The following is a 14,326-nucleotide window of genomic DNA, read 5'->3' as shown; positions in this document are numbered from 1 at the left end:
TGCGGTGAGAATTACTACGATGCTTTTCACAAAAGCGCGATCAGAGACACTCTTCTCTTAAGGCCACGTGTCCGGGCCACGTCCGTGTGGTGAAATTTTATAAAACTTTTCTTCATCGACATTATCTTTGAGAGGTCTTGCAGTCTTACTGAAGAAGGAATATGAAGATGTGGTACGCCTTTATGCCCTTCAAATAGTGAATTGACTTGAATCTTCTTAGAAGTTGGCACACACATCTCTACGTTTATGAGGCTGCTCTAGATGTCTCTGATCCTTGAGATTGAACAAGAACTCCCAACATTGTGTCTTTATAGCCTATCTTTGCTTCCTTTTTACTCTTTGAAGCATTCACAACCTATATGCATAAAAAGAACACCAAATACACACATATGAGACATAAACCACAGTGAAAAATGATGACTCAATGCATGTAAAAACATATATAAAAAATATGTCTACTCAAGCACTTATCAATTATATAATATTGGATTACATCTTCCCCATCTTGGATTTACTGAACAAGTAGTTGGGCTAAAGTTATAAGTTGAACACTCCCTATGAAACTATTTATTTGCTTGCAGTCATGTTCCCAACAATGTATCAATATCATCAAAGTACCCCTTTACCGTGTGTAACATTTGTGATCATCAACCAACATTCATCCTTTTATTCTTCACCCAAGACTGATGTTCATCTTTTTGAAGTTTGCCTTCAAGTGTTGGAGGCAAAATGTGCATCAGTAAAACCATCAAAATTGCATAGTATATTGAACGTCTTTTATTTAGAAATAATGAAAGGCTATCTTCTCTTTTGAGGCATGAACACACCACTTACAATCCTTTTATCAAACATTGGGTGGTACTTAAATATGTTGCTTATTATAGTTGACAAAAATGAAATCAGAATTGTTTTTAAAAGATGAATAAGACAACTTATGTTTATAGAGTTCCCATCCTGAAAACATTGAGTAACAAAATTATTGCCTTCTGCCCCGCTCTTCTTAGGTCTATTAGTACACCTGGTCGCCGACAGAGCTCTCACCGAGATGAGAGTTCGATTCTCCTGAGAGCACATTCCTGAGTTGTGAATAGTGGTTGTGTATGGGTGGTTCAAGGGGTTCATCTCACTTTCGGTTTCATAACCAAAGTAGTCCTCGGTCAACCAATTAGAGATTGACAACGAGCACCGACGATGACGCCACGCGGCAAAAATTGAAAAATTTGGGAAATGAAAAATCCTCTCATCCGGGTTCATCTCCACTAACCAAAAACCTCTTCATCCTCTCATTCTCTCCTCATTCTCCACTCTACGGCCAGCTGCCACTGCAGCATCACTTGCTCGACTTCGAATCCCAGTGAGACAATCTCCTTCTTTGACCTCCTCTCTCTAAGTGAGACTCCGCGGATCTCTCCACGACCACCGTCGCAGATGGGAGTTGAATGGGTTCATCGGAGGCCATACTCGCAGTACTACAAGCTCCTAGAGAGCTCAAGAAGCTCGGGGCCCATAAAGAGAAGTTCCTTGATGCTCTCGCCAAGCACCGCATCACCGCCGTCTGTCGCGGGAGTGGATCGTGGAAGTCCACCCAGTGCTAATCCTCCTCTTTATCTTCCTCATTTGTTCGTAATCAAGGATTTGTGTAATGTTTGCCTCGGGTTGAAGTTGGAAATCTTTTGTTTATGATGTGAGTTTGTACATTTAGAATGAATGTTGTTTTGTCCAGATAAAACTTTTGCTTTCCCTTCATGTATGTATTGAAGAGCTACATATGAGCTCAATTCTGTGGGTTTTGGTTGAAAAACCTTGTCTTGAGATTGTCATGTGGAATATGATTCTTGGACAAGGTTATGCGCTTTTACGCTCTTTATGGGGATATAGAACATTTAATTTCTACGCTTAAAAATCAATTTTGGGATGAAAATGTCTGGTTTCTTCTCGCTGCTTTCGTAGAGTTTGATGTTGATAATATTCTACATCAAAGAAAGAAATGGTTTTTAATCAATAGAACCCGATTATAGGATCAATTCTTATGACAATAAAGTTGTTCATGCCGTGATTCGGATTAGTTGATATTGAGATGGAGTGGAAAATGTCGGATCATTCCGACTTTTTAGAAGTTGACTTGGTGCAAAAATAATTATAGAATTAATAAACAATGGAGATTCTTTCATCCAATGGTCGCATATATATGCCGAGAAACCCGTGTTGACAAACTCGGATTTGGTGGTCTTCTTTATCTAAGTGTTCACTGTGACTAGCATCTCTATAATAGCAAAGGCTACACATAATTGCCGGTAACATGTCGAGTGCTCTATATTATTTTCTTTTCATGGTCTGTATGCATTTGATAGAGTTTTCCCTTGAGATCTTCTGAACTTTATGGTGCATTGTTCCCATCCGCTCCATTCAACATTGTCAATTGAATGCAGTAAAAAGATTTTTCAAGGTCGCTTCCACCCTCAACAAGGAAGGTTGGGCTCTGCTGGAAGGAAAGTGCATCTGGGGAGATCGGGATGCTACCGAAGGTCGAGATTCGGGAAATGCTATGTGCTCTACACAAAGAAGTTTCTCGAAGGTTGTCAGCCACATACATCCCCAGAGATTTTACAAGCAGGATGTAATGAAACAAACATGCTCATAAACAATTGTATTTTACAAAAATGATTCCATTCACTGGACTTTTAAAAAATCAAAGGACAAAATGATTCTTTCAAAAGTACATCTTCATCAACAAGATTACTTAAGGACAATTCTTTAGGATAATTGCTACCAATACCGCATAAAAAGTGAACAAATGTCACCACAATAGGCAACTAGAAATGCTTTCTTCTCTCATAGCCACTTGGATACAAATCAAGTTACTTACATATTATGACCACCTCCATACACCTCTTAACTCCTAAATAAAAATCAACTCAATTTTTCTCCCTCCAATGGATCACCTGCAAGGCAGCACAAAAAAAGGAATTTTACAAGGATTATTTTTTTAAAACGTGTTGGTATTATAATTCAATAAAAAATATCACTCACGAGTTCTTTTCTTCTTCTCTCGATTGCTCTAGTGGACCTTTGATTCTTTTAGTGCTACGACCTCCACGACTTGGCTTATGCCTTATAGCTAATCCTCTAGCATCAGAGTAGTCACAAGTTAAATTATGATTATATACATCATCCTGTTGATAGACAATCTTCCCTTCCCGAGAGTGAGACATCTTCACAATATCCTTCACCTTCGCATCAAGCACAAAATAATGACGCACCACCTCTTTTATAAAGCTTCTTCACATTTAGATGCTTCAAATTAATTTTTTTGATAACGATGGCACATATCCATGTATCTCTTGCTTTTTGCCACAATAGGATCCTCTTCCGCCGTGGTAGAGACAAAAATACAAGTATCAATATCTCGTGCTTTCCTAGTCCATCTTTTCAATATATACTTACTAGGAAGCACAAATTTCTGATTTACATCCAAGACACGCAACATGTGCATACAAGGAATCCCTGAAAAGTCAAATTTTTTACAACTACACTCAATTGTCTCATTTGAGGAATCAAATGTCACTACACTAGCATGATGAGGAGCATCAACATGGATAGCCTTGTAGGTCTTCAAATGATTTCTTTCACTTAATAATTCAACCATCACATAAAGAATCTTATTGTGTTCTTCCTTCAACTTTTGGAAAATATTAGGAGTATACAATTGCACCATTTGTCTCAAGATCGGGCACAACTCCTTTGATGATATTGATTGATCCATCATCTTGTAATCTTCTTGAAGTTCCGCGATACCGCCCTATCTTCAAGAACTCTCTCAAATTGTTCAAAAATCTTGCTACCCGAGTTTTGATGTTAAGTAATTCCTCAATAGACTATTAAAAGCTCTCACTTCTTTTGGGTGCTCATCATGTTTCCACAAAAAAATATGCCGACCATATACCATAGCCCATTTTTTTCCTTTCTCCAAATAATTTCAAAAAGCCATGGGTTCTCTCTAAGTTAAATTTTTCAAGTAAATTTTTCCCATGCTTCAAGAAAAAGATGCTTCATCTTCATAGTCATATATAACATGCTTTGAAATGCAATAGCAAAAAGTGCATACCATAAAAATACATGTGCCAAATGTTTAGCAAAGATTTTGATATATATGCCAAAATGCAAAGACGATGATGAGTAGTTGGTAAAGCCATCACTATTGCTTTCGCCATTGCAAAGACTTTGATCAGCTTAGAATAGTACTCGGATGTTTCCCATTCATCACCCTTACAAAATGTTTGAAATAGCCAAACAAATGATTCCACGTTCTCTTGATATAGAAGTGATGCACCAAAGACTATTGTTTGTCCATGATTATTAATCCCCAATAATGGAGCAAAAAGGTCTTTCATAGTTATTTGTTCGGTAAGTGGTATCAAAGGTAACCACATCACCAAAAACTTCATAATCGGATCTTCCTTTCCCATCAGCCCAAAAAATATTTGTAATCATTCCTTCATCATCCAATTGCATGTCATACACAAAAAAGTGGATCTTTTAACCCTCATCATATTGAAATATTGCATTATCACTTTATGGAGACCCTTCTCTACTTGTTTCTCCAATTTTTTCCCCAAATGGTTTTCAATGTCTTTTTTCATAAAACCCACATTTGACCGACCTCCAACCATCTTGTTTTGCAACTCATATATTTTTGTTGGTGTAAGTCCCGCCTTTGTAAGCCAATTCTACTTGTGTTGCTTGAGCTTCACTAATTTTCCGTGTGATCGTAACATATGTGCAAACTCTTTATGTGCAAGTTCATGATTATGTTGCCCTTCAAAAACTTGATACTATAAACATTCCGCTATCTTCTCGTGAAATTATCATATGTGCCAAAACAACCTGTTCTTGTCTCTGCTCGATGAATTTTTCAAATTTTTCATACCTCTTGTCTTGAGTACGCTTTCCCTTCTTTAGAACAACAAAATCTTCTACAATGTATCACACCATCTTTGTTTCTCTTTAACCCATCCTTTTCTTATGCTAAATCCAACATTCAATGCATATGCATTGTAAAAAGAGTATGTTTCTTCCCTCGGTACCAAAGGTCTTACCCAATTTAGGGTTATCATCATAAAATATGTCACCATCCTATTGTGAAAATAAAGCAGTTATTATTTTTTTAAATTATTAATATTATGCATCTAATTATACTAATTATTAAATTATAAACTAACCTTCTCCTTCTCCATGTCATAGATACATTGGTTCACATTTTTCATCTCCTTCATCAAGTTCTATCATATTTTTCCTCCGAATGATATTCCCTATTTTTAAAACCAAATGACAATAACATAAATAACTTAGCCAAGTTCACTAATTTTGCTTCTATAAAAACCAGTGAGTAATATATTTTTTAAATACATACCAATCAAAGCTTCCTACTACATGAGCTTTTCATTTTTAAGCTCCCATCCTTCGAGCTTTCCACTGCATAACTTTCCTCTACCAAGATTTGTGGTACCGAGTTTGCCATCACCGAGCTTCCAACAACATCAATAGGATTAATAGAGAGTAAAAGATCTAAGCCATTCGGGTTCCATTTGACATAGTTGATGCTTCAAATTGTCTCCCATATCTAAATAATAAAAATTTCTAATTAGTACAAAAATTAAAAACAATGATTTACTATGAAATTTCAAGAACTAATATAAATTTGTTGATGGATGAGCTAAGATATTGCAAGAGTCTCGTCCAAACTAAATCATGAAAAAGAAATGCTTTAATGGATAAAACCAATATCTTTGCAGGTGAAACAGATAGAGTACTAGAAATTCCTGGCAAATGGCAATGTCCACTTTAATGGAAATCCCAAAAGATATCCACTTTATTGGAAATCCTAGAACTGATCTCTTTCCTTCACTCGCCTCTAAATCATATCCAGAGACTTGAGAAAAAGCCAAAAAAAGAGGCAAAAATTAACTGAAGATGGGGCTAAAAATTGCTGACAAACAGTATCTCAAAATGCTCAAATTTGAAACTAGGAGAAGAGACTTGGAACCCTACCTTCAAATCTAGGTTTCAATGAATTCATGAGTGCGCTACTGAAGAGGTCGCAGGTGAAGGAGATTGTCTCACGGAGAGAGGATGTCAAAGAAAGAGATTGTCTCACCTGGATTCAAGTCGGCAAGGTGATGCGGCGGCAAGCAGTGAGAGTAGAAGGAGAAGAAGGAGAGGGATGAAGAGGTTTTGGTTAGTGGAGATGAACCCGGATGAGAGGATTTTTCATTTCCCAAATTTTTCCCGCTCTCTTTGTTTTTGTTGACTGCCGTCGCCACCGTCAAAGAGAATTCATAATTTTTTTGCCACGTGGCGTCATCCGATGCGATCGTTGTCAATCTCTAATTGGTTGACTAGTGGACTCGCCGGGTTATGAAACCAGCGTAGATGAACCTCGGGTTCCAGCGCCACGTGAGCGCTGGCCCCATCTCCATTTATTCCACCGAGGCTCAGTGCACGTTCCCCGGGTCTTTAGTGGGCTCGCCCCGCTCCTCTTTCCCAAAAATTATTGCCTTCCCAAGGGACGGGAGGTAACTAAAGAAAGGTAGGATGATATAGTGGAGCTTGCACTTACATAGTTATGGACACGGTGATGGGAAGAGAACCTCAAAACATTAGTATCTCAATAAACTGTACTATAGCCCAAATAAACTATTGCTAATGGAAAAATAATAAACAGTACATAAGCAACAAATTGTTGCATGCAAGCAATAAGCAACATCTACTGTAAATACCCAGTGATGTGCACATCTTACCCTTGAAGTTGTATGAGTAGCTGAGACATACTATATATATAATTTTTCTGGTGGAAGTACTATAATTGGAGTAAATATAACTTTATGAATCCAAACTCTCCAAATAAAACATCAGATACAACAACTAAAAATAAAAACCCTTGCACTTTTTAAATTGAGAATTTCAGTGATAAATTAGTGAAGACTCAAACCCTAAACTCTAAAACCATATGTTGTATCCTTGACCCTTTACACCCCTGAGAACCAAGGGAAAATTGTGGGAATAGGCATCTTATGCTATTACAAATAGTGCATAATAATTAATAAGCGCTTCAGCCCGGTTAACATCACTAATAATTAACTTGACCACACTCTTATCACACATACGGTCTATGTCACACATGGCTCGAAATCTTCCATTTTTGCAAATTGAATAATGCATGTTGTCCTCACCAAGAGTGATGTAACAAGGCCAATTATTCAATTTGCAAATTGAATAATTGGCCTTAAAAATAGCTCCATTGAGTCCCATCATTCATAAATAGAATCGAGTCATCATTCTTAAGTTGATAAGCTTGTGAACCCTAATAAAGGTTATCTTATCTCGATACCAAACTTTACTAATAGATTAAGCCATCGTTAACTAGTAAATACTTCTTGATGTATCAAAGTAAGCTCTTGACAAATGGACTTATGGATGAAGCCCACACAAGGATATAGATTGAAATCGGGGAGTGAGAATTGAAAAACAACTATGTCAAGGAAGCTAATCATTATAAATAGTGACAGGCTAGGTTGATTTTTTTAAAGAGGATGCTATGTAAGAAAAAAATTTGAGGAGGGTGAAGCAAAAAGAAAGAGACATGTTAAGAAGCACAACAAAGATGGATGGATTGTGACTTTGATATGATTAATAGTAACTTCTTTTTCTTAAAGCTACTGATAAGATGGTTGCAGGAAGGTTCAGGAGACAAGTCAAAAGCAAAAAGGCAAAATAGAAATCTAAATTAGAGGATGGCATGCTTTTCAGTTGATGTCAGCGATCATGATAAACACAGGCTCATAATTATCTACTTCTAATCTCCAGTAAAAACTTATACAAGTATCAATTAAAAATATAAAAGACTTACTAGTGGTCATTTGAAAAACAACATAAACTCTTTGTTCATTCTAAAAAATGTCCAGGACTAAAAAATTATTACCCCTAAAAAAATAATTTTATTAAATTTCCCAAAAACAATATTTTTAAATTCTTCCAAATATCAATTAAAAATAAAGGCCATCCCACATTCATTTCTCATGTTAGTAATGATCAATTCAATCCCAATATATGTAAATTAATGCCAACGACTTTTCGGCCTATTAATGACACGGGTCGTCGATGAGCCTCACCGAGTGGTGAGAGTTCGATTCCCCGATGAGAGACATTTCGTGAGTCAGTGAATCATGGTTGCAGACGGGTGGCTTTCAGGTCCCACGCGAGCATGTCATCCGTCCCTCACTGTTTCCACCGAGCGCTACAGGACATCCCCTGGGCTCTACAGTGGGCTTCGTTCGTCCCATTCCTCTTTCCCAAAAAAAATATATGTAAATTAATGTATATAAACACACACACAACACAACACACACTAGATGAAACAAATGCATTTCTAAACACCAAAATGGAAGTATGAAAACCATCATGATTCATTCTCGCCTCAATTATAAGAAAAAAAATCATATTGTCTTTAAAACATAGCTCACAATCTCTAAACATTTACGAATTCCAATTTCTTTAATTAATTATGAGATACAACATTGAAGCTATAATAAATATATATATATATATATATATACCCCACTTGACCGTTGGATCTCTTTCTCTCTGACAACCCCTTCTCGACCGTTGCTCCTCCCTCAAATTCAAAATCCCAGTCTCTTATCCACCGTCAATTCCTCTCAACCAACGATCCAGATCACCCCACAAAATATCATCCCCAAATTACCCCTCCCTCCCAAAGCTCTCACCTTTCTCAGCTCACTCCGATCCCACAATGATTTCATCTCCATGATCCCCATTTGATCCACATTTTTCTCGAAATTTTCGCAAAAATTTGCGGTTTTTTTCCCACTCAGATCGATGCCAGTCTCTACTCGTTCTCAGATCACCGGTTTTGGCGATGGATCGAATCAAGAAGGAGCTCAAACCTCCGTCCATGGTCGCACAGTGCTCCGGAACCCTCACCATGGCCTCAAGGAGAAGATGAAAGCCCCTAACCCTCTTTTTACGAGCAGCACAAGGAGCTCATGGCGAGCAGGAGAGACCTCGCCGACTCGATCCGCAAGGCTCAGCGCCAAGAAGAAGAAGAAGAAGAAGAAGAGGAGAAGAATTCAACAGTGATGAAAGAGAACGTTGCATTCCAGAGCCCTTCCAAGAATGCCAAAAGATCCATCGCTTTTGCAAGGATCAACGCAAAGGAGAACCGAGAGATCGATCTAACTGGCCCCAAGAAGGTCACGGTGGCGAGGAAGCTATCAACTGGGGGCATTGTCAGAGGGGAGGGCGATGAGAACCATAGTGGAAAATCCGGAGAACTGTGAGTCCGGAGGAAATCGGATTCTTGTGTTCGTGAGGCTCCGGCCGATGGCCAAGAAGGAGAAGGAGGCTGGATCCCGGAGCTGCGTCAAGATTGTGAACCGAAAAGATGTTTACTTGACGGAGTTCGCTTCTGAGACTGATTACCTCCGGCTTAAGAGACTCTGAGGACGCCATTTTTGCTTTTGATGCTGCCTTCTCTGATTCGACAACCCAGCAAGAAGTTTATGCCACAACGTGAGTTGCCCTTTATCTTGTTCTTTTTGCTTATTATTATACTGGTTAGTTCATGGTTATTGTCTAGGATCCATGTTTGGCATTGTTGAATAAATTTTTTTGAGTAGCAATTTGTGTAACTAGTTGACAATATCAGCAATGTTCAGCAAGATTTTTTTAGCAAGAAGTTTATGCCACAACCTGATTTGCTATGTTGTTCATTTCTTGCTTTTATACCTATGATTTCATGATTTTTTCAATGCCAGCTATTAATAAAATTTGGACATTTTTCTCGTCTAGAATTCAAGACTAACATTTCAGAGTCAAATTTTTGTGTAGTAATTCACATATTCGAATATTTAGTTGACATTATAGACATAGCTCAGCCAAATTTTTCTTGAAATGACAACGATTTGCTTTGAAAATGCAGTACAGCTGAACTTGTGGAAGGTGTGCTGCAAGGGAGGAATGGCTCTGTGTTCTGCTATGGAGCAACAGGTGCAGGGAAAACATACACAATGCTAGGAACAGTGGAGAATCCGGGAGTTATGGTGTTGGCCATAAAAGATTTATTTTCCAAAATCAGGCAAAGGAGCTATGATGGGAACCATTTGGTCCACCTTTCTTATCTCGAGGTCTATAATGAGACTGTTAGAGATTTGTTATCTCCAGGAAGGCCTCTTGTTCTTAGAGAAGATAAACAGGTCTTTACTTGGTCCTAAGTCTCCATATGCTTTAAGATTATCTAAAAGTCCATCAGAATTCATATTGTCCATAGTTTAGATTTCTACTAAGAAAGATTATGCCTAACTGTGAATGATAAGATTTCAGAGATCCTTTTTGCTGATGAAACTCATAATAGTTCTAGTGCAGTCAACCAACTGACTGAAAATTTTGTTAGACAACAATTACTAGTAACATTTAATTTTGTAATATAAACTCATTGAATTGACAATTTATCAATCCTTCAAAATGGCAAGGTATGATGTTAAAGGAGTATTTAGTTTGAGAAAAGGAGGTTTACTGTTATATATAATCAGGTCTGTCAGATACAAAGCCTGAACATTTAAGTAGGAATTATGGATCTTCTCACAGTTAATTAAAATTTGAATACCTGAAAAGAATATATTGACCAAATGTTTCAGGGCATTGTAGCAGCAGGTCTAACTCAGTATAGAGCTTACTCAACAGATGAGGTTATGTCATTACTTCAGCAAGGTAATCAGAACCGAACCACTGAGCCAACCAGAGCAAATGAGACCTCTTCTCGGTCTCATGCTATATTGCAGGTAACTGAATTGCAATTCGTATGCCTTCATTTCATAAAATCAACATCATCTCCATCTCCACACTTTTCAGACACTCACCATTTCACAAAACTTTAGGTTGTTGCAGAATTTCAAATCATAGAGTCAGGAAAAATTGTTAACCGAGTTGGCAAGCTATCGCTCATTGATCTAGCTGGCTCTGAGAGAGCTCTAGCAACAGACCAGAGAAGTCAGAGATCAATCGAGGGAGCAAACATCAACCGTTCCCTCCTTGCCCTCAGTAGTTGCATCAATGCTCTGGTTGAGGGGAAGAAGCATATCCCCTACCGAAATTCCAAACTCACTCAACTCCTCAAGGACTCTCTTGGAGGTCCATGCAACACTGTTATGATTGCCAATATAAGTCCATGCAATCTTTCCTTCGGTGAGACGCAGAACACTCTTCACTGGGCTGACCGCGCCAAGGAGATAAAGACTAAGGTTATAAATTTTTAGTATAATGTGTTTGCTTGGTCTTTTTTCGGATTGAAAGGAATCAATCTTGAACTTATTTGCATATCCATTTCTATTCCTTGCAGGGGTATGTAATAAATGATGAAGCATTTCAAGTCCCAGATTCAACCACTGACCAGGCTAAATTGGTACTAGAGCTGCAGAAGGAGAACAGTGAGTTAAGACAGCAGTTGATGCGCAACCAGCAAAAGTTGCTGAGTGTTCAAGCCCAGTCACTAGCAGCAAACTCCCTCTCCTGCACCTTCTGCTGTCTCAACACCGCTGAAATCTCCGCTTTGCTCCGCACAACACAAGCCAAAGCGATCAATCTTATCTGGGAACTGCTTCACTACTCCTGAAACTAAAAAGAAGGAAACCAATGAAACAGTAGTCAGAGAATTACAGAAAAACAGTGAAATATTTGGAGGCTGAGATTGAGAGGCTGAAGAAGGATCACATTCAGCAACTTAAGCAGAAGGATGAGTTCATCAGAGAGCTAATGAACAATAAGAATGGTGCCAAAAGGGTAGTCACAAGAGAGAGTTTGCGCAAAGGGTTGAGAGCAGCAACTGGTGATGGAGAGCTTAAAAAGTCCCAGTCATCGCTTTTCAATCTCCGCGCCAACTGCTAAGAAACGCACATTTTTGGGACATAAGTACTGCTAACAGCCCGTCGGTTATGGCCGTAATGGAAGGAAGACAAGAAGCCATGTTGCTGCTGATGCTTCAGCTCCCTCCATGCTTCTCCAGGTATATATATGAGAGCCTTCTTTTCACTATACTACAATACAGTGATCACAATTATGCTAAATATTCTTTGCATATCATTGCATACAGTTAAATTTTTTTGAATTAGTTAACACTATCATTAACCATTAAAAATCAAGAGCATGATAAGAAATGTGAACTGTTATTCCTTTTACTTCTGTTGTGAGTATTTCCTACTGATGCAGCTTGCATATCCATGTTTCTGGTTTATGTACATGTTTGGACCGCACATTGCAAAATTACATTCTCCAGCCCGGTTTTTTGCTCGCCAAAGATCAGAATTTCCCAAACTTTGAAGATCAGGAGATGAAGAGAAGTTTCCTTTTCTTTCCTTTTCTCAGTAATTCTTGAGTGTGACAACATGGCAAGGTGGTAGTTAGCAATTTTCCTGATGTAATTGAGAATACTACTTGACAGAGTTCCAAAAATTCTTGGGAGTGTAATTTATTCAATTATTTAACAAAGTTTCTCATCCTAGTTAGTTGAAGACAGTGTCCTTCTCTTGAACAAATTTCTCCTCCATAGAATCCCTTCACATTGTCGATGATCCATGCCACTCCGCTGTGCAACAAACTCCACATCCGCTGTGTCTTTGATGATCTCCTTTGCCTTTTTGAAGAAGACCCGATATATTTGTCTTCATTATTGCCATTGTTGCTGCCAGTTTCACTGCTGTTTCTGTTGCTGATGCATCTTTCTCCTGAAGTAGACTCATCCCCGTCATCATCATCATCATCATCATCATCGCTGAGTGTTTTAAAAATAGTTACAGTTTCCTTCTTTTGTACTACGAAAAAGAGTGGCCTCTTGAACTACCATCATATAATGGTAGAATAGAATGTCGTTTAGAACCAACACTATCCCCTCCCTAGACTGTAACTAGTAGTAAGTTTCTTCTCTACACCATCCTTTGCTTTCACAAGTTCACCTAGTTGTTCCAATACTTCATTTGTTGCCGGGCTTGTCCTCTAACTCTGAGATCATCTTGCTTAATGTTCGGCTTCTTCTTGTGAAGAGAATACTGACATAGTATCAATAAATCTCTCAAGTTAACATATGTTTTCACTGTTAGATGAGCTTTAACATTGATACACTTACTCTAGTCTCAAGGAATTTCCGAGGCCGTGGTCTTGAAGTCTCTTCTTTCTCCAGAATACATACAGCAAAAATCGGACAATCCCAGCTAACATAAATATAATCACAAGTTGCAACAGCAAGAATAGCAGGAGTGCTCTTTTCACCTCTGAGAAGCAAGCATAGTTTTGTGAGTCATGGCTGATATCACAATACACAAAAATAATATGAAATGCTTTGCAACACACCTGAATCAAGGTACACAAACTTTGACTCTCCTCGTAGAGCAGGTCCAAGAGAGCTTCTGATCTGATAAAATCATGATATAAACATATAAGGAATCAATAGAAGCACCTAAATTTCAGTTATTTGCGTCGTAATATTACAGTTAGTGTAGCATGGCAAAGTGCTCCCAATCCCTGAACCATGCAAGATCTTATGAGTTTGAATGATAATGAAATAGTCACATATCTTCAGTTTTAATGACTTTGAGAACTTACTTTCTGAAGAGAGAGAAATGCGAGAAGAATCCTCCCATCAGATGCAAAGTAGCGCAGGTCAGTCTTTGATAAGAAAGATGACAAATCACCTGATACATTTATTCAAATCTTAGAATTAGATATGATATAGCATTTCAAATTCATCATTATCATGTTCTTGTTAATATATCAACTCATGTTCACCAGGGTATGTTCCGATCCAGTACACAGTTCCTGTGGCTGGAGCCAACAGAGTAACAACTAGTTTCTGTGGATTCACCCTGATATATAAGTATAATTCCTAATGTTCTGAATCAATTTCGACTCCATTATCGCTCTGAGAAACATAAACCGCAAATCCTGAGCAATCAAGGACAGGACTAACTTGAGCCACTGAATCACTTGCTGTTTTCGAAGTAACTTCTTCAGATTTCCAGTTGGTGAGAATGAGTAGAGGTAACCATCAGTTGAGCTTATCGACACCCAACCTATAATTTTTCAGGAGACAGAGATTATTAGCAAAGTTGAAGAGCTGTTCTTATAATGTGCATTTTCAGAAATACAAAAAAAATCAAGTATCAGAAATGATTTTGCGCAGAAATTCTGCAACGTTATATTTACCATTAGAATCTACAATTGGCAAAGTGTCTTCCATGCTTAAAGGACCAACAGTGCTTTT

At 38.1% G+C, this 14,326-nt stretch overlaps 1 pseudogene; it reads left to right on the top strand.

The window, feature by feature from the left end:
• The first annotated feature begins 9,054 nt into the window (after positions 1-9,054).
• LOC120258634 lies at positions 9,055-12,390 on the top strand (annotated as a pseudogene).
• Positions 12,391-14,326: the final 1,936 nt, after the last annotated feature.

The sequence above is a fragment of the Dioscorea cayenensis genome, chromosome 4 (genome assembly GCF_009730915.1).
Source record: "Dioscorea cayenensis subsp. rotundata cultivar TDr96_F1 chromosome 4, TDr96_F1_v2_PseudoChromosome.rev07_lg8_w22 25.fasta, whole genome shotgun sequence".
Taxonomy (NCBI): domain Eukaryota; kingdom Viridiplantae; phylum Streptophyta; class Magnoliopsida; order Dioscoreales; family Dioscoreaceae; genus Dioscorea; species Dioscorea cayenensis.
The sequence above is the reverse complement of the archived record's forward strand: the minus strand, read 5'-3'. Positions and strand labels throughout refer to the sequence as shown.